The sequence below is a fragment of the Pteropus vampyrus genome, unplaced genomic scaffold (assembly GCF_000151845.1).
Source record: "Pteropus vampyrus isolate Shadow unplaced genomic scaffold, Pvam_2.0 Scaffold43, whole genome shotgun sequence".
Taxonomy (NCBI): Eukaryota; Metazoa; Chordata; class Mammalia; order Chiroptera; family Pteropodidae; genus Pteropus; species Pteropus vampyrus.
The window spans coordinates 4,353,233-4,376,032 of NW_011888824.1; positions in this window are offsets into that span (position 1 = coordinate 4,353,233).

Genomic DNA, 22,800 nt, shown 5'->3' on the forward strand with positions numbered 1-22,800 from the left:
TGTTTCTCTAGGCTCTCCATCATCTCTACCATTAGATGTGCATGATGATGAAGGCCTAGGACATAGCAGAGCCACAAAATATTCCCAAATCATCACATGGATGAGAATTGTGCACTTACCAAGGGTACCCATTTTAGACTATTATGTGAGTGAAAAATGTGTTTAAGACACATTTGGGTCTATTTGTTAAAGTGGTTCAGCCTACCCTAACCAGAGATTTTTGTTTTGTTTATTTCTGATAGCCACCCTCAGTACAAGTCTAGGATATAACACTAATGTAAAATTCAGTGAAAATAGGTCTTTAGGGAGCTATGATAATGTACTCTGTTGTTTATGGCTTTCTTATGGTGGAAGCTGAACTAAGGATATAAACCAGTTAGACTAGAGGATTATTTATCTTTGATGTTTCCTTCCAGAAAAACCTTTTCTCTCCGTTGGGATTTTGATAAATATGGGGCAAAAATAGTTGAAGATTTATTCTGTGACACAGGCTTGCAATCCAATTATTCTGTGTTGCTGATTAATAGAAATTTTATTAATTTATTAAAATGAATTAAATGATAGAGTTAATACATTTATTGTGACAACTGAGGATCTTTACTAGGACATTTGTGTAAGTAGATAGCAAAGCCTCTCTATACAGAAGCTGGCCCCACTGGTATCTATATGCAGTTGCAGGATAGCCTTAAAGAATAAAAACAAATAAGTAAAGCAATCAGTCTATTATACTCTATAGATACCAAAAAATAAACAATAAATCCTCAAAAATTGAAAATTTAAAACATAGCTGAGTTGATTTCCACTTGCAAATTTTTCAAAACAGAAGACATGATATGCCATCAATGGCCACTAAAATATAAAAAATGTACTCATACCACATTGGGTTTGATCAAATAAGTAAGGTGGAGATTTTGCCAATATGAGTTGGTTGCTTTCAGTGTCCTAATGAATTGACCTCCTGTATGGTAAAATTGGAAGGAGAAAACATCATAGTATGCTAAATTTGTCTGGATCTACCCAATGTAGTAGAATCAAATAGCAATGACATTTGTTTTATAATGTGTGTTCAATAATTCTGATATATCAAGTTGTTGTCGTTTTTTTTTTTTTTTTTTTGGTGGGAGAGTATATATCTATAATTTGTACCAATTGTTATTTTTCACAACCATCGGTTCTAGTTTTGTAATCCTATTCTTTCTCCATAATTTTCTTTTTTAACTGATCTTATCTCTTTAATGATCTTAATTTTACATTTTTATAATAGTCCTTTTTAGATTGTTCTTTAAAATTTTTTTTTTTTTTTATCTATAGTGGATTAACATTCTGAATTTGCAGGCACTCTCCCTTAGGATTATTTATTCTAATAGTTCAAAATTTTAGTTTTGATGCTCCTCTGGATAGGCTTGTTTCTCTCTGTCTCTATCTCTCCATTTCTTTATCTATCTTTCTCTGTCTCCCTCTCTCTTCACCTCTGTCTCTCTGTTTATCTCTTCTGAGTTTACAGTTTCCTCCAATTAGTTCCTCCTTCATCCTGGGACCTCTGCTTCAGCACCATGTCTTATACTGTTGGCTCTGGTTTCCCATATCACAGTTAATTCAGGATTTTGCTAATGTTATCTCCAAGTCAACTCCCAACAGAGTTTCTTCAATACTTTTATCTGTGTAATAGGTATAGCACTAAATTTCCTGTGGTTTCTGGACTCATAAACCAATGTACATATGGCTTTAGCTTTTATTCTCTCCACCATCGTTAAGTACCTCATACTATATGATGAGTCCAGAAAATGGAAATCTTTCAAGTTATTTTAGAGAACGCATTTAATTCAGATAATTGTTCACACAGCGAGTTGAGAAGACAAATAAGGGACAGTAAATCATCTCAGAGATTATCAATAGTGAAGATGATACTATTCCTATATTTAGAGAGACTTGAGGACAAGCTGCTGTTATCAGAGACTAGCCACCAATGCTACTGGACAGAAATAAGAACCAGTCTGGGGAAGGAGGGGAGCTGGGACCATAGAAAAATGGATCTGGAAGGAGTATGAGCCCTTAGAGAGACACATCACTGCCACATGCCAGTGAAGCAGAGAGAAGAGGCAAGATATCCTAGCTTTTCCTTTCTCGTGCTATCATTTCTTGACATTGCTTCTCATTGGCTAACCTTGCCAAAGCCAGCTGTCAGAGGAACCTGGGAAATGTGGCTACCTGCAATATAGGCAGAAGAAAGGCAGGAAATGGATCTGAGTGCAGACAAATGACCATCATGCCCCAACACATATCCTACACATACACACTACTCCATGGTGGTTTCTCTTTCATTAAAGGTCCACAGAGATCTCTCAATTTTCTTGAATTTTGTTTTATCATTTAATTGTTTTTAAAACTGCTGTGTCTGGAATGAGGTGAGATGGGAGAGTATGACCTTAAAGCATGAAAGCACAACATAGACTTAACCAGAGATATCATATTCTCTCTTTAGCCTTGGTGTTTCACTTTATTATTATTATTTTAGGTGGGTTTGCTGAGTGAAAAGAGCATACAGTCAAATCTGGATCTGAGTTTCACCTTCACATTAATTAAATCTGATTATTTTTGGACAGGCTACTTAATATTTTCTTATCTGGAAAATGGGAGTGATAATATTGACCTTAAGATTAGTTTAATGATTAAATAAAAGAGAATATCCAAATTGCCATATAGTGAGCCAGGTATTCAGTGGATTCTCAGTTGGTTGTTATTATTATAACTATTATTATTATAATTATGTTCCACCTCATTCTTAGTGAAATGAAAGCACTATAAACATTGCCTTGCATTTTCCAATATATGACTTTCATCTTGTTTTATCAGGAGGCATTGATTGGTAGGACTCAGTAGAATAAATTATAACCAGTTAGATATCAAGCATAAAGAGTTTTTGTTTGTTTTGAGTATAATGGATATGCTTAAGAATTAGCAGAGTGCCTATATGTGTCATGGTTTAATCAACTGAATTTATACACCTTGCAACATGTTAGCAATTATAACCCAGATAAAGTTTTAAGAGATAAAAGAAGGTTCATTAGAAACATTTTAATGCAGGCAAATTCTCAAAACCAAAGATTTGAATCTCAGTGCATCACACTTAACAACTACATTACTGAAATAAAATATTAATATTTTAAAGGCCTTTTGTATATATTCAGCTAATACACTCATATATTGCAGCCTTTTAGCTCCAAAATTTGGTGAGAAAATTTTTTTTACCCTCTAAATGTTAACTAATGTTGACATATACAATCTAAAGGGAGGCATAGTTTCATATACTCCTTCCTTCTAATTTTGAAACCTCATCAAAAAGTTTCAGCCTCTTTTTGTTACTTCTAATAAAGAACAGCTCAGTTGACACTGTGACCTCTATTGCTCAACTGTTCTTCAGAGGGTGTCTTCTTTAATGGGTTGGTTTTACATAAAAAGGATTTGACTATATTCAATATTAAAACAAACATCAATTAACATATTTGTTGGGTTTTTATGCTGCCAAATCATTGGTCAGACTGACTGTTTCCCTTTCCAAGCTTGTTTTGGCATTGTGAGAACTATGTCTGAGCTACCCAGACTCTTTTCTAACTCCAGAACCCAAGTCTTGCTTCCAATACCGAGAGGCAATGAATCATTGGGGTCTTTCAGATTTCCTACAGCCACATTAGTGGTGTGGAAGTTAGAAAGCTGTTTCATTGCCTAATATCTATCCTGTCTCGTTTGATTCGCATTTCAATTTGATTACAACCAACTTATGCCATTTTCCTCATTGCTAATAAAAATACTCAATACAAAGGCTGAAATTAGACTATGTGGTAACCCTCTTTCTACTATTTCCAACATGAGAAGTCCTTTATTACTAAATGTTCTAGAGGGCTGAAATTTTTACCAATGCAAATATAAATTATTGTGATGATTGTAAGGGTATTCCTAGGCAATGAAAAATTTAATTTGTCCTTGTCGAAATAAAAACAAAAGAACAAAGCATCAGTTGGTTGGAAGCTTTGAGGTAGTGGAAAGCGCTCATCAGAGATTAATTGGAGAAGAAGCTAATTAGAAAGTAGTTTAACTGCATCAGTTTTGCATTGATTTGACTGTAATAAATGCCTTTTTGTGTAGCTATAAGAATGGTGGCAGTTGTCTTAAGGTCAAAATATCCACAGGGAGTTCATTGAAAGTGGTATGAAGGGACATCATAGAAAAGAGAAACAAAAGAAAATGATTAATGATATGTGGAGAGCTTCATTCTGTGAGAATAAAAGTTTTAGTATTGTTTTCAGTGTTTCAATTTTTTTTTCTTACATAGAACTATGGTAAAACACAGTTTAACTTTATATGGATCTGAATAGACGGCCCATAATATTCAGTTAATTATTTGAAATGAAACAAGAATCTTGGTTGCTGTGTCAAGAGCCACATAAATACTTATGCTCAAGACATATTCTCAAAATACTGAGAAATTGACCCCTATGAGAAATGGTCAGTGTTAAGGCATATCAATTTCAGAAAAACCACATTATTTCAAAATATAAATTTATCTTAGACTATTAATCACAAAGAATAACTAAAAATATAGTGTGAATAGAGTAGCAGAATTGAAAAACTATAGAATATATTTCATATTTCTTATACCAGAAAAACAAATTAAAATCATATGAGTATAAAAAAAAAATCAGAGCCTCTATTTTTTCATCTTAAGAAGTATCTTATGTTTAGATGGCCTATTAATAACCACAAGGTACCGAGCATCTCATATGTGTCATACACTATGTTTTCAATGTATATTATGTTGTTATCTAGTGTAAACAAGTTAAGAAGAAATTAAAAGGAAAATACAAAGTAAAAAACCCATGGGCAAATTACATGCTTATAAATGATGACCTGTATATTATGAATTTATATAAGTGATAAACATAATTTTTAGGTGGCCCTAGAAAGTAAGGAGAATAATTTTATAGGATAAACATTCTAGCTGGTCTTATTACTTTCGATCTTTTTTTTTTTTTTTAATTAAGGAATCACCTTAACCTTTTAAATTCAATAGCAGGTAAAATATACAATAGAAAACAAGAAGAAAGAAAGGGAAAAGGAAGTCACACTATGCATTGGTGTTCTCCCCACAAGGCTATTGTTGAAATGTGAGGGAAGGGTCTTTTATTATTGTTTTTATTTTGATTGGGCTTGGATTTTTGCTCACTAGAAAGATCCAACTGTGAGAACTTGCTCTAAAGTACCAGCTTGTTGATGGACAGGCATCTTTTCCCAAAGTAGTAAGGAAGATATTTTAGCAACTCATATTTTTGGACCAGTCAGTGTTTGGTGTAATTTGATCCTAACTGCAACCTACATCTCACCTGCATTTATCAACGCCAAGCCACAGAAATGCCTGGAAGGGCTTGAATGTTTGCAGCTCATGCTATGCATTTGTGGTATTTTGGCTGCCTCACTATAAAAATATTATGCCACAGAAAATACATTCTCATTCTATGTAGCAACTCAACCCACAAACATGAAGCTGAGTGTTGTTGGTTTTATTATCCTTAACTAATTTGTTTTCGTTTTGTTTTGTTTTGTTTTTGAGAGTAGAAAGCAATAATAAATTCATGGATTCATGTAATTGCGCCTGGGAAAAAAAGCAACTCCAGTTTCAAGTTTCAACTGTTTTTATTTTATTTTTCTTTTTCTATAGCTCCAATGCTTTCTATTTTGCCATATTTATCTAAAATAATTTTAAGCAGTTATGTCTTATTTTATCAACTACTTACAATATTTTCATTCATAAATAATGGTAACAACTCTTCTATGTATTAGATAAAAGAATTAGAAATTCCAAAAACTATTCAGAAATGCCCAATAATTTCTACCAGAGAAAGAAAAAAAATCTTTTTAGAGTTAAAAAATGCAGGTATTCTTTCATTTACTCATTTAGTACATTTTTGTGGTTACAAATTTGAGGGCAAATTGTTGGAAATTGAGGGGTCAAAGAGAAACAAGCCATGTCCCAAGCCATTAAAAAGGCCCACGGAGGGAGACAGACACTGATGCAAATGCAATTGCAATGAAGGGAGATGAGGGCTTTAAAATAACATGTATTTTAAAGTACTATCTGTTCTTTTAAAGTCATATTCTTGTATTAAATTATAGTTTTGGAGCTATTGACTTATCTTTCCACTATACTCTCTAGGTCGTTGGTATTCTCTCATATTATTTTCAGCATCAATATCTGTATAATGTCAATGTGTGTAAAGCAATCATTTTTGAATAAGTAATCATACTTGTCCCTGTAGTGACTTTATTATTTTGGCAATAGGCAAAAGATTGATTCTCAGCACCTCTTCTCTGCCCTGTGTTGTGAACTGACTCTTTTTATGTTAGGAGGAATTAGTTAAATAAAACACTTAGCGAAGAAAACCAGGCTCTCAAAATGATTTGGGTCTTGGCCCTCATTTAGGAACTATTTTAATGTGATCTTTCAGAGATGGATATAGATATAATTAGATATAGACATAGACATAGATATATGTTTATTCATTTGAATTACTTTTTATGAGATAGTTAAAATAATTTGCCCCTTATTATGGAACTTAGCCATGTACTCAACATCTTTCTTTGCATCTCCTGAATAATTAAGTTGATAAATCGTTAGTTGGGGATTTTCCAATTTTGTGTTTATGAATCTAGAAATATGTGAGAAATATGCCTGAGGAGCAAAATACTTAAACTTTACCTCCATATGCCCTAACTCATCATGCACCTATCAGTGGGAGATAATATTACGGGGAAGCAATCGAGAAAGGTATATTTTTAAACTATTTTCATGGAGGAGACAAAAATATTAATATTCAGATTTTCAGATTTATTTGAGTGTACAGCAGGTGATTAGGGAAACTTGGATGATTACTAAATTTTCCTATGCCCAAGTTTTCTCTATATTATGAGGATAATGAATAGTCTATGTTTATGTTTAATTTATCTCTTACATAATCCAGTGATAAGTGCTATGTAAATATCAACTATAATATTTTGTAAGTCTATTGCTCATATATTTTATTATAGAATTTAAATCTTTAGAAGACCCTCTGTGTGCCCAATATTTCTGCAGCTGGTGTTAAATACCATCTTAGTCCAATCCTTTAAATGTTTTTATTTATTTTCAATGGTTAATAACATTTTTCTATCACAACACTTTGCCCTACTTTGTAAGTTGTACCAAGAACTTTAAAGGAAATTCAAATGTGGATAAAGCTACCCACACATATATTCAAAGAAGGAGGACTTCCATTTTCCGGTCTAGCGTCTAGCAAGCAGGGAGTCTAGAAGTTGCTACACATCTTAATAACAGATATAAAGCTGAACAAACTGAAAAATCAACAATTTAGATTTATCAGAGAAGTGAATTATAAGGCAAACAGCTGCCCCCAAAATTAGAGAGACAAATGGAGGATACAGAGAATCTCAACTTACCAGAGCAGAAACCCACCAGCAGAAACCTCCCAGGGAACAAGTGCCAAGATAGGGAAACTCAAACCATAATTGACAAATTTCTGGAGGTTCGGTGTGGACAAGTCTGAGAGTTAAAAACACTAGGAGGACCCAGTCATCAGAGGGCTCCCACATTTTTGTGAGTCGTACCTCCAGGAACTCATGCCCTCATGCTTCCAGTAGGAAAAAGTGAAAAGGAACCATTTTGAAATATGCTACCGTACTCTGTTCTTAACAAGGCATTGCCTCAGGAGAAACTATTTTACAACAGCCTAACCTACCTGGGGGAAGGGAAATATTCAACTCCAGTCAGCAATAACCTTCCATGAGGTAGAAGGGACTTGCACAACTCCAGCCTCCTCCAGCTAATTTATCCCACCTAAGATGAAAAAAGAAAAACTGAGAAGCATAGGTGAAGTTCACAGTCCAGGAGAACAGGCTCACCAAAAGGCAGACCTAATCATAGCACTATAGAATGCTTCCTTCCTCCCCACACTCACTCCAGGATAAGAACCAGCTTAGCATGTTTGAAAACACCCACTTTAAGGAAGATCCTGTACAAGGAGCAGGCATGACCTGATAGAAGATGAGGTTGGGGCAACACAGGGCCCAGTGTACTCATGGCCTTTTAGCTCAGGATAAAGAGTTTGGATTTTATTCTAAGTGTCATAAGAAGACACAAGCAATTTTTAGTGGTGGGATAATTTGATATGATCTATCACTTAAGGAAGAGATGCTGGCTGCTGTGTAGAGAACAGAATAAAGTGGTACAGGAGTATAACCCGAGAAATCATTTAAGAATCTATGGCAATAGTCAAGGTGATAGTTCTGTGGACTTGGACAGCAATGATGGAAGAAGTGAGAAATTGGCTAATTTAAAAGGTATTTAAATTTAGAGATGATAAGACTTACTAATGAATTAGATGTAAAAGATGAGGAAAAGAGAGGAATCAGTGACAGCTAGTAGTTTTTTGGACAAAGAAACTCTGTGAAAACATGGTACATTTTACCTAGAAGGAGATTATAGAAGAAGAAGCAGATATGGGGGATAAGCAGTAGATCAAATTCTGTTTTGGATCTCTTAAGTTTGAGGTGTTTATTAAATAATCAGTGAATCAGAAAAACATAGCTAACACTTTGTACATACTAGGCATTTTTAAACGCTCTCTATAGGGTAACTCACTTAATCTTCACAGCAACTTTGCAATAAAAGTATTATTAATTATCATCATCCCCATTTTAAGGTTTAATAATTACCTAAGGAGACAATAATAAGTTTCAAGGGGTCTGGTTTTGGGAGTCTTTGATCTTAAAATTTGTAACAAATTATCTTTTAGATGAATATGCCAACCAGGCATTGAGGAAAGGGAAATGTTATTCTTTTTATTAGAAAATAGGCTAATAAATGTGATAATGTTATAAATAGAAGGGATCTTCCCATAATATAAAATTACCAAAGTGAAGCATTAATAAAAATTGAATTATCCCTAATGTTATTATCTGAACCTATTTCTCTATCCCCCCTATACAAACTGTTATGGAATAAATGTTCTTTATATTACATGGACTTGAAAAATATAGAAAAGTGAAATATGTTACTATCCTATTCACATTAAGAAATTATTGAGTTTTAATACCAAACCACAAAAAGTTTGTGTGTGTGTGTATATATATATATACATATATATATATACATATTTCAGTTTCCTTTATTAATATTTTAATAAAAACTCACTATAAGACTTTAAAAGAGTTTATCACATTGAAATAATAATTCACTGTGACATGTGTTCTAAGAAACGAATTTGTGTAATATGAGGAAAACCATTAGTAGAATCCAATGAATTGGCCGAAAAAATAATAAACATGTTATTAGTCAACAATTATTGATTAAAAACCTAAAATGGTCACATACCTCTATATGATGTTATATAAATAGAGCATCTCCTCAATATTTAACACCAGGAAGGTGCGATTCTGCATGGGTGGAAAATGTAAATTATTCAATCAATAAAAACAGAATTCAAGGTCTCATAGTTTCTCAAGAGCTATGCTAAAGTCTGCGGATTTTGCTCTGGGAGGTAAAGGAGAGCCAGTGATGGGGTTTTATTATAGATGGGGAGGCCTAGAGAAAGAATAAATATTCCTCACTGAACAGTCAAACTAAACAGGTAGCAACTTCACTTCATGGGACTAGAACAGACCTGCTTAGCTGGGAAGCGGGAGGGATTTTATCCCAAAGAATGGTACCACAGGTTGGTCTAAAGTCAACAATATTCCAGAAATTAAGATCCAAGCAGTTAAAAAAGTGCCTAAAATAAGTAAATATCTGTATTCTATTCTGATCAAATTAAGAGTCTTGAATCCACTTTAGATTGGCTAAAAAGAATTTATGAAACGGGGTGCCAAAAAGCAGAATGGGTATTTAAGAAGGGACAAAATTCATTGTTCCTGATACCTCAATACTTTGATATACTTAAAAAAATTTAAATATATATTTTGTATCAGATTGTGTACAGCACTGAAAGCCAACTAACTATTGATTAACTAAGCGAATTTCCATACCGATGCCAAGGTCCTAAAGGCAGAATGCACACTTAATCATCACTGACCATGAAATGAACTCTGTGTTACTTGGTATCATATTAATGTGAATCATGGACTGGGGTCTTCTGGAAAGGGAATAATTTCTTATATCCAAACTGGGATTTCATCTCTTGTTCACCAACCTCATTTTCCTTCAAGGAAGAGCTTGAAAGATAATACAATGGTTTTTACCTCCTCTCCTCTGCCTTTACCAAGTACACACACACAGACACATCACACCAGGAAAAGTTAAAAGAAGTATAGGTCTCTAAACTCTGATTTACTAAATCATTTAGAATTTAGACAAATATTCTCCACATAAATTTTAAAAAATCAGAAAATCTTTTCTTCAAGTTGAGCATAACTAATTAAATCATGTCTTTAACTCAATGATAAATTTTCCCAACAAACATCATTTGTTCTAGAGCAGTACTGTGATCTCTCAACTTTTCCTCCCTGCATTGATCTAATTTTATCTAATATAAACCACTCTCCTCTAATAAATGGAAATGAATATGTGTGTATGAGAAAGATCATAGATGAATTGGTAAAATGGAAATAAATTTATGTTCATTATAAATATTGGTTAAAGTTGCTCAAATTCAAAATGTTACTGGAAGAACCAGTCTTCTGTCCAGACTCTCTCTCATTCCTTTACCTCAGGAATTTGAACAGGGAAATAAATCTTATGCTGTGATCTCCTGCCTATAAAGATATAGTGAAGTAAGGGGATGCCTGCCTATTAATTTGACCTTGAATTTCAAATATTTTAATTTCAATTCCAGTTAATTGTATAATTAAAGAAGTATGTAGTTTTGTTATTTGTCATGGAAATTTAATGGAGATTATTTCTTCTGTATTACTAAGATTTAGGATTATTGTCTAGAAACAAGAAATGGGAAATGGAACTTTTACATAATAATATAAAGTAAGATAGTCATTGTTTACACAGCTATCTGTGTAGATTATATATATATATATATGTATATATATATATATATATTTCATTAAAAAAGTGCCTCTGTCTCTTACTATGGATTTAGATTGCAATATTTTTGAGATTATTGTTTATCCGTGTGTGTGTGTGTATGTGTGTGTGTGTTTGTGTATGTTTATTCTGGTATCCATGGGTGATCCGGTGCCATAAAAAAAAATTCAAGAATATACTATTCAAGAAAATTTGAATTGTAACAGGAAATCAACTCAAATTGGCTTAAGTTGAAAAAAATGTTTAGTTCTCATTCTGAAAATTCCAGCAGTACCAGCTTTAATCGTGGCTAGATCTAAGAGCTCTAATGCCATCATCACAGTCAATCTCTTTTTATACCTGAGTGCTGCTTTTCTTTTGACTGGCCTTATTTTACACTTTTATGATGACTGATGGAAGCTCAGACTTACTTTATCCTCTCTGCTAACAGTCTTAGAAAAATCAATCAATAAATAAAACTTGTCTTTCCTAGTTGTTGCAGAAAAATTCCTGGGATTACTTTGATTAGAGCAAACAATGATTAACCAATCACCAGGGCAGGACCACAATACTAATTGTTCAGATCTGGGTAATGAGCTCACCTCTGATTCCAGGGGTTGGGCTAGCCCCATCTAAACCACATCTGGAATTGATCCCTAAGGAAAGTCAAGATGCTATTATAAGAATAAGGAGAATGAAATTGGGTATGCAAATCAATACATGTCCATCCAGCAGCCTAGGCAGGCTTCACTTCACACTAGCCCAGAGGTCTGGATGATAACCAGATTTGAAGCTGCAGAACCCCTGTAGACTATTTTTTGCAGGCCTTCCTCCTCTCATAGCCAACTTCCATTCACTGTTGTCATGGTCTTACTGTAAACTTGTTATCTTAGTCTTGGGGAAATGTCCTGTGAGATGATTACTATATCCCAGGAGTGCTCGGATTGAGAAAAGGCCACCAAAGTATCAGGCTTTTTTTTTTCTTAGAGAGAACTAGAAACCTTTACTTGGAATGATACTCAAAGCTGCAGTTAAATTTGCAATATCCATAAACTTTGTGGTTGGGTATTATTGGGAGCAAAGTGACAGGTTAGTGATAGAAAGTGTAGCCCTCTGGAATCAGCACTTTCTCACCAAGAAGCCCCAAGTTCCAGGTGGTGAAGCAGTGAAAAGAGCAGTGACCAAAGGCCACACAGGAAGGAAGGCTGAGAGGAGCACATGATATAGATAATAATTGCCAAGTTGATGACTCAGGGGTTAACATGAGACAAATCCTCTTGTTCCTTTATTTTCCAAATAAACTAGAAGGTGACCCTTACATGCAGGAAGTTGACATTTCAGTTACACAATAATAAAAAATAAAAAATTAGAAGCAACAGCAAAAGGTACAATGTGTTATTATTTTCAGATGGGAAAACTGGGATGGAATGACTATTTCACAGTGACTATTTTAAGCTGTGAAGACATAGCACAATATTGCAAACTGATTTGGCATTTTAATAGGCCACAATCAAATGCTGATTAAAAATTGGAAGCTTGGGCTTCCCTTGCATGAAAATTTTCTTCATCTGCTCTTCAGATGTAACTTCTTTACTCCTGCCACCTTCATTCAATGTTGTAATCATCAGTTTTCTATATTGCATCAATCAAAACTAAATTGGGACAGAGGGGACAATTACAAAACTGTGGAAAAGAATAAAAGATGAGGACTTTTAGATCTCTAACATTACAAAAAATTATAGATGTAATCATGAAATAATAGTGACTTGGATTTAACAATGCATAGTATTCTCCATGTGAGTATGGGTTGAGAGGGAGGAGAAGAGCTTGAGAAGTCGATTAAGCACATCCTTGACCTTTGGGGAGTTTCTAAGACCCTGACTCAGATTGAAGTGTAAAAGAAGAATTATGTAAATGTGTACTAAACAGAATAAATGATGTACCAGAAAAAGTACAAATGAAATGAAATTTTTATGTTGCTTTGCAATCAGTTGAATTTTAGGACAATGACCTCAGTAAGTATCTATTTTTTGTTAAAGCCTGAAGGGCTTGTAGGTAATAGGATTATGGCTCTACTTTCATCTTGTATGAACTTCCTGAGCAAATGAAAAGCCAATGACCCTTTTCACCTTCTGGTCCTTTCTCTTAGTAGTATCTGTACTGATTATAGGCAATCTGCTGAATTTTGGACCTGTATATGTGAGCAAATAGGAACAAATCAAATTCCAGAGAAATCGCTGACAATTTTCAGCCATCATTAACGTTCAATGTTCCCTTGGATTTTAGCCACGTTCTTACCTTTAATCACTGGACACCCTTAGGATAATGTACCACACCTGGGACTGGGGATAATTTACCACTTGCAGATGGGTTAGCACTGCAGTTCACTTAGACAAAGTTTTGCATTTATTCTGGGTCCCAGAGGTCTTCCTTTTATAGTGCAGTTATATCCACTAAAATTATAACTTCCAAAATTCTGTTCTATTTTATTGCTCTCCCGAAGTATTTATGATCTCTACTGCTTAAGTGAACATTTTTAGAGATTTACTGCTGAAAGCTTTCAGGGGAACTGTACAAGATTGGTTTCACCAGTGCTGAACTGTTAGATTGAAATTCTGTAGGAACTTTTTAATAAGATGCCAACAGAAAGTGTATTCTGTTTTAGTTTCTGATATCTTAAGAGCACATCATGTTTAAATATGGAAAGTTCATGTTGTGGAGCATCACAATCTAGTAGATTTAATAAGCACCTCATACTATGCAAATTCATGTATTGCTTTCTTTTCTCCTGATTTGAAGTAATTTAAGTAGCCAGAGATTGCATTACTTCTTAATATGTTAGTAAACCAGTTAGTTAATTGCTACAATTTGCATTTTATGCTTATATTCAAGCCTAAAATTTTATGCTTATATTCAAGCCTTTCGGCTACTTGCTGTCCACTTTTCATATCAGTTTCCTTCTCTGCTAAGCTATTCAGTGTTCTCATACAACCTTGGAAGGCAGAATTTCTAGGGAGTGTTACTGGGGAAAGTCCCAGAAAAACATAGGTAAGTAATTCTTTTGGTTGAACTACCTTTTTCTTCCAGATTGAACGATTTTGCATAATCTAGACTAGAACATACAAGAGAAAGAAAGATTTATTTCAACCATATCTAAAGGCCTGGGCTGTGAAGAAGATTGCCTAGAGGAAAGCTGAGCCTTTGCCACACTGTCACTAGAGAAGAAACAACTGTTCGTGTCAGCATCTCCTCTCCTCATTCTTATTCTGGTACTTCCATGGGCACAAAAAGCCCCCATTGTATCCTTGTCCTGAATACACAGATAAGTGCTCAAATAAAAATATTAAAATGGCAAGCTTGTTCTTCAGGGCTCCTGGGGCCTACAGGCTATAAAAACTAACACACACACACACACTAACTAACACACACACACACAGCTGGCTATCTATAACAATTCAGCATACATGTAATTTTCAACAAAGCAACTAAAGAAATTCTGACAATTCCTAAGTAAAGTGTTTTTGTTTTACTGACACTATTAGCTGTGACATGATAAAATTCAATAATAGACCCCAATCCTGCTGAGTCACTTTGTAACACCACTAGCCACCCAGCTGTCCCAGCTTAAAGACTGAAAATGTCCCTTCCAGATGCTCAGGTCACCCCAGGCCATTCTTCTCAGAATTGCATGGATTCACCGCTTTCCCCAGAACCAGAAACAAGAACTTCAGAGCATCTCTCATCTAGTCACAGTAGGGAGGATGGTGGGAGGAGGAGGAGATGAAAGAGACATATTAAACCTATTTGGGCACTTGATTTCTCAACTACCCCCCACCTCTTTCTCTAAGTCCTGTGCCTCCACCCACACTCCCTCTATTACAGCCACCATGATCTACTACTTCCCGAACACATCATGCTTTTGCTGCCTCATGCTGTGCAAAATATAGTTTATCTCAGGCTGGGGAGTACCTAGTTGTTTTTAGGGACTTACTCAAGTGTTAAATCCTCTGTGAAAATGTCCTAACTTCCCAGACAGAGCTCATCATTCCTGCCTCTGTGTGCTCCTAGCATTTATATTCATTAACTCAGGGCTCTATTGTAATGTTTCTGTGCCTTCATCAGTTCCTTCCACCAGATTACAAACCCTTTGAGGTCGGGAATCACGTTTTTTGTTTGTTTGTTTGTTTGTTTTTCATCTTTGTAATCACTTTTCTCTTTTCCTGGTTCCAGTGTCTATTAGAATGAATACTTAGTCTGGAGAAGTTGCTACATAACAGAGTATTGAATGAATTGATGAATGGAAAAAAAAAAAATGACTGAAGGAAGGATTACATGTGTTTCCCCACACTCAGCCATAGATCTTAATCTGCTGAGTGGTCTGAGAATGCCCCGCGGGTAGTTGATCAGAAGTATCCAAAGATGCCAGGGATGGTAAAGCCCTTTCTCTTGTTTTTCTTTTCCTCTTCTTAACCTTAATTAGTGCTGTCTTAATTCTAAGCTCATTTTCCCTCTTATTCTTTGTGCTTTTTTTTCTGTCTCAGATCTCTGGACGCTTCCTTCTGTCTTCTCAGCATGTTTAAATTTGCAGACAACACGTGGAAAGAAATGGTTAGACTCGAAATCCAGGGAATCTAAGAATCTGCTACCCCAAGTGCTCCAGCCCCCAAATACTAGACTTTAAAATAGTGAGCCCAGAGTATGCACTCCATGAATCTCATGAGAAGACAAGGTGGACAGAAATCCAACAAGTGGTTCCCAGGAGGGGCAGCCGTGGATCATGGCCATGACCAAAAGAAGCCCATTTTATTTTTTTAGCAAGTTTCCAAACCACTGTTTCTTAACCCAAGTTTCTGTGCAAATTATGTGATGGTGATGCAAAACATGACAAAATGCCATGCGGTTTTAGAATAAAACCAACGATATTGATATCGTATGTTGACCAGAAAAAACTAACTGAGAAATAAAAATATTTCAATTATAAGCTAACAAGTTTTGGTGTTTATTGTGGTGTCTGGCAGTATTCTAGGTGCTTTGCATATATCATATATTTTAGTTCTTACCACAGTATAATGAGGTTTAGCTATTTCTCCATTTTTGCAGTGACAAAAGGGTTAAAAAACTTACTGGAGCTCACAGTAGTTGATAAGTGGTGGAGATGGGTTTCAAATTCTAGCAGTCTGCCATCTTAGATCCATGCAGCTTCTTCAAATATTAGCAAAAAGCTAAATTTTGATACAATATTATAAAGCAATGTTAATGGATTGGTATATTATTTATACATTCATACCTAGCAGCATAAATACCTAACAACATATCATTATATGATGAGGGGTATTTCTCTCTTCCTTTTTACTTTAGTCCCTCTTCAACCTCATCTAGTTATACCCCTTATCCACTTCTGGTCCTTGATCTTTTAGGGCAAGACATCATTGTCAAAATCCAAAAAAACAATTAGAGCTTTGTGGGTCATGGCAGCATGAGGAGTAGAAGTAGGCATTCTTGGAGAGATGAAAAGAGAAGTAATTAATTTTTAGTAAGAATGGATGTAACCCCTTACATTTTTGTCCAACCAACAATGCAGAATGTTTTGAAGTTAGCGGGTGATGACAAAGGAAAAAAAAAAAGCGGCTTAGATAAAATAGCTGGAAAAAGGAAAAAAGGAACAAATGAGTCATGAGTAACAGAGAGGAGAAATACTACAAAAGGATGATTAAATATAAAACTATGGAAAATTGAGAAAAAATGGAAAAGATGATAAGGACAACCCAAGAATTCAAGTAAAAAGGGCATATTTTTTAGTCACAGGCATCTGGGTTTAAATGTTGGTCTGTATGGATGCAGAACAGCTGGATGACTGAGGAACGAGTGCATGTAAGACACTCTATTAGGAAGATCCCATCCCATTTAGTTGGCCACAGAAGCAGAGTTAATGGGCTTGCTGTACTTGGGACACACTTTTTCTCTTTCTTATCTTTGTAAAAGCTATAAAAAGAAAAATTGTCGGCAACAACTTCTTAAAGCCTTGTGCTTACTGGAGGTTTACGTAGGTCATGAGCTGTTTCTGGGGTCTCACACAGAAACCTGGGTGAAAGGAGCTACTGGGAATTTGGCCAAAAGCAGAGTTTATGAGGTTCCAGTGTATGACACAGGATCTATACTATTCCATTTGATTAGAGCAATCCAGGACATGACCAAAAATCTTAGCATTTAAAGACCTCTATTGGTGTTATTTGATACTATGCTATTGGGGCTTTTATTAGTATCTGATGAATTATAAAATATATTTGGTATATGAGTGTATATCTAGATAAGTTTATCCTTATATAAATAAAGCCAGCTAACTCAAGAGTTTTCTTCTCCTCGACCAATTTATGATTCTACCTGTTTTAGCTCAGGATACCATAGTAAAATATCACAGACAGGGTGGCTTCAACAGTACAAATGTATATTTCTCACAGTTCTGGAGGCCAGATGTCTGAGATCAAGGTGCTAGTATGGTCAGGTTCTGATGAGAGCCCTCTCCCTGCCTTGGAGACAGCAGCCTTCTCATCGTGTGCTCACATGACTTTATTTTTGGAGGGTTGGGGGAATGGAGAGAGAGCTTAGGAATGCAAGGTCTCTGTTGTCTCTTCTTATAAGGCCCCTAATCCCATCATGAGGGCATGGCCTCATCAAACCTCCCTAATACCCCATTTCCAAACGTCACATTGAGATTGAGGGCTTCAACATAACAAATCTTGGGGGAACACAATTACGTCCATTGCACTACTCTTTAGAGTGTTATCTCTGTGCCCTATCATGTCCATAAAACTGTCTAAAGTAAGATGCAGTAATTATTTACTGTTACATTATTTGGAAAGGCGGGAATATATAGAAATGCCAGGACAATGCTTTCTTTTAATCAAGAAATACTTATAGAATAAAAAAAATTCAGGTTGTGACCTCGAAGAGTGAGTTGTGCCTTGTCACAGAGATCTAAACAACATTGATATAACCACCTTATAATTTCTCTCACAAAGTCTTCTTTTATTCTATGTCTAGCAGCAGTGGTTAACACAGAAATTTGTGTTTTATTTTGTTTTATTTTATGTGGAGCTTTACAATGCAGCATCGTTGATAAATCTTTGAGGACAGTTATATGGTCATTGATGGCAATATCCTCTAAGTCAATAAATTAATGAGTTCCTATTATAATGAGTTTGATATTATGGATTACATTCTCCTCGATAGCATTATTGACACTTTGCTCAAAAGTTCTAATTTTGCTCTTGTATACTACAGCAGTCTCGTTCACTGTATTGCCTTATAGTTATTTTACTATACTGTTTATCTTTTGTTTCTATTCGTCTTTTGTATACTTTTTTCTGTCCCATTGTAAAAACACATAGTTTAATTTTTTAACACTACATCAGTTCATCTCTGTATTTTAACCCCTTTACAGTTTTTTGTGCAATTAATGATGTGTTTGTACTTATTTGTCAAATTATCATGCTTTCTCTTTTTTTCTCTTTGGTTAAATGGATCATATGTTCTTGCCACTTTTGTTTTCTCCAGTGGTTATGGCAAATTTACAAAACTAATTTGTATATACTCTTAATTATTCATAAAATGTTAACTTATGTTGAATGAATTTATATCGGATTTTACTTAGATCTAATATATAAATTTATTATTATTTATTATAATTATATATACATATACATATAATCATGCATACAACAAGCATATGTATTTATTTATAGGAATTTATGTGTTCTTTGTGAAAAAGTAAGAACCTTAGGACATTGTACTTGACTCTGTCCTCAAAAGCTTATAGTCCTGTCTCTCTACCAAGTTTCTATGTGAAAATCATCTGAGATCTTAGTTCCAGAAATTTGATTCCTATTTGAGTTTTTACATTATGCTTCAATAAAACTTTAAACTTAAAGCCTCCATCTTCCCACTTCTTGGGCTCCTTTTCCTGTGTTATACTTCAAAGTAATTTTTTCAGAGAATGTGGGTAGTAAACTTTCTGATGTATCGCACATCTGAAAATGTCATTATTTTGCCCTTTAATTTGAATAGTAATTTGGTTAAGTAAGTATTTTAGATTTAAAATCAATTTTTTAGTGATAACATTAAAGATATCACTTTATTACTTTCTGGATCTCAGTGTTGCCAAAATGATTCTTGTCTATCTGATTTGTGGGGTGTTTTTTTCATAGATAACCTATTTTTTTCACCCTAAAATCTTTTAGGATTTTACTTTTCATCTTTGGAATTCTGAAACCTGAGCATGGTGGTCTAGGTCTATGTCTATTTTTATTAATCTTGCTAGGAACTGTATAAGCTCTTTCAGTTATGTCATTAGATTCAAAATTTTCTCCTACAATTTATGTCATTCATTTGTCATTTCTCTCACTCCAGTCTCTTTGTTTTTTCTGGAAATCCTATTAAATGGTTGCTGAAATTTGTTCTCCTTGTCTATTAACTTTTCTCTTATTCCTTCCATTTTTTTTGTTCTTTTGTGCTGTGATTTGGAAGCTTTCCTTGGCTCCATCTTCAGTTCATGGGTTTACTATCCAGCTTTGCCCATTCAGTCAGTCAGTCTGTCTGTCTGTCTGCCTGTCTGTCTGTCTCTCTCTCTAACATTTCAACTATTTTAGCTTTCATTTCCACCCAATCTAAGAGCTAAGGATAATTTTAGTGTTGTTTCTATTGTAGCTGTCATTTTTTGTTATTTTCTTTTTTAAAATTATTGGTTTCCATGAAGTTTATTTGTTTTGGTTTTCTTCAGATTATTGGTAATTCTTTTGTTTCCTGAAAATTTTATATTTAAGTATTCCTGCCCACCTGAGTGTGGCTTCTTCTAGTTATGTTTATCATAAATTCTTTAGTGACTTTAGGTAAAAAGTAAAAATACTTCAAATTATGTAGACTACTCTCGGACCTCTTTCTTATTTTCACAAGCTACTATCAATTTATAAATATATTTTTATTTCATGATAGTTTAGACAGAAGGGCAGCTGGACATATACATTCCTTTCTCCATTTTGTTCCAATCCTTTTAGTAGTTTGAAATTGTTAAAGATTATTATATTTCTTCTCTTACTGTATTCATAGATAGATATAAGTATAGATATAGTTATAAGTATAGATATGGTTAGAGATATAAATAAACATCATTTTTCTTTAATTTTTTTTTCTTCTTGTACCATGGACATAAGCTGTACAGTTATTTTGCCATGTTGATCTAATCTTCTCTTAGTATTTTTTAAATTAGTATTTAAAAATACTAAATAACAGTATTGTTAAAATCATGACTATCAAATTTACTAGTCTGGATCACAACTGAATATATGCCTAATCTTATTCTTCTTTGTATTCCATACATGCTTTGTACCTGACACCCAAGAAATTAGAACTCTTCTTCATTGCTATGGAAATATAAAATGGTGCAGCCACTGTGAAAAACAGTGTAATTGTTTCTCAAAAAATTAAAAATAGAATTAGCATATGATCCAGCACTTTTCTTCTTGATGTATACCTAGAAGAACTGAAAACAAAGACTCAAAGATATATATACACTCATTTTTATAGCAGCATTATTCACAACAGCCAAAAGGTAGATGCAACCCAAGTATTTATCAACAGATGAATGGATAAGGAAAATGTGCTCTACATATACAATGAAATACTATTTAGTCTTAAAAAATAAAGAAATTCTGACAGAGGCTACAACATGGATGAATCTTGAGGACATTATGCTAAGTGAAATAAGTCAGTCACAAAAAGACAAATACTGTATAATTTCATTTATATGAGATACCTAGAGTTGTCAAAATCATAGAGACAAAAAGTAAAAGGATATTTGCCAGGGGCTGAGAGGAGACAGAGGAATTGGGGATTTATTGTTAAGAGGCATAGGGTATCAGTTAGGAAAGATGAAAAAGCTCTGGAGATAGATGGTGGTGATAACTGCAGAAAAATGTGAATGAACTTAATACCACAGAACTGTACACTTAAATGGTCAAAATGGTAAATTTTATGTTATATTTATTTTACTACACACACATAAAAAAAAAACTCAAAAAAGGTTAAATAATTTTCTTAATTTCTGTTGTTGGTAAATGATAAAGTGAGAATTCCAGCATCTTCATTCATTCTTTCAATCAGTAAATTTTACTGAGTTTCTACTGTTGTCAGGCACTGTGCTAGTGCTAGGATACATCAGAGAATAAGAGAAACATTCCTACCTACTTGGAACTTACATTTGAGTTGGAAGAGAGAGCCAATAAATCAAAATAATTAAAGTACAAATTATGTGGTATATGAGAAGGTGATAAGTGTTAGTGAAAAAAAGAAAAATTGGACCAAGGTAAGAGAAATTGAGGCTACCAATGTAAAACTGCTAAACTCAGCCGTCATTCACAAATGAATATTGCCTGTCAAGATATAATATTTCAGAAAAAAAAATATGGAAGTTTTCTTTATTTTGGATGTTTTTGTTTTGTCTGTTTTCCTTTTTTCCTGCAAGTAATTAAGAAAGTGAAAATAAGGTATTTTATTTCTCTAACATCAGAATTGAACTTTTTAGAACAATGCATTGAAATGCTATTTTTCCTCTAGGAAAACTTCAGCATATAAGTTATTGTCCCTATACAAGCCTACAAAATAAAAGACACGTGGAGCTTGAAGTAGACTCATGCACGTTAAGTGAGAAAAATGCTCTTGAGTAATACAAGAATTCTCAAACTTCCAAATATGGATGTTAATATAGCTGTATTAAAATCCTGGGCCTGAATTTTACCAATTGTGTGAACTCGAGCAAGCCAAACTTTCTTATAAGCAAAATAATTATGAAACATCAGTCTTGTTCACTTTACAGGGCTATTGAGTAAATCAAATAACATAATATTAGAGAAGCAGTTTGGTTTCTATCAAGCACTGTATAAAGATGACTTAATGGAAACAATTTTGTTGTAATACATGCTTCATCTTTTTCACTTAATATAAAGAGCAGATTTCAGAAGACCAATAGTTGCCCTAAATGCACACTGAGGTCTTAAACACTCTCATATCACAAAAGAAGGAAAGAAGAACCAATTTCTTCCTACTCAAGTGCCAATGGAGCACAGTATCTCTAAACTCATTTAATAACTTTGGTTTGGAGTGAAAAATTATCAGTGGAAGCATCAATATCACAGTCCTTACAAACCAGCCATTTTATATAAATTTTCTAAAGTTTTCTTGAGATTAGCATTTTTCCTCTCCTAGGGAAATAATTCCTTTCCTTCCATATTCATAAATGTGTGAGTTTACAAAATCTGAAGACCAAAAATAGTAGATACGAATGCATAATTTACAGCCTAGTGCATGTTTCCACTATTAGTATAACAGAGCTCTAATCTACTCACCAAATAAAAATGCTAAAATTGAATATGAATTGGGTCACACAGTGACGTGTAAGAGTATCTCTAAACACTGAGTCACTGCCTTGTCCCACAACGGAAGCAACTGTGGCTACTCCAGTAGGAAGTGAATGCTGGTTTATAAGACTGAGAAGTCAATTCATGATTCAGCTTTAAAAATAAAATAATTTTTTATATGTTGTATCTATTATACATTATTGTAATTATATATGTAGTTTTCTGATCCTCGCTTTATATTGTGAGTTTCTGGAAGAGAAACTCTTCCAGAAAGACATCTTAGTCACCTAGTATCCTTAGTATTTAGTGAAATGCTTGGCACATGGATCAGCG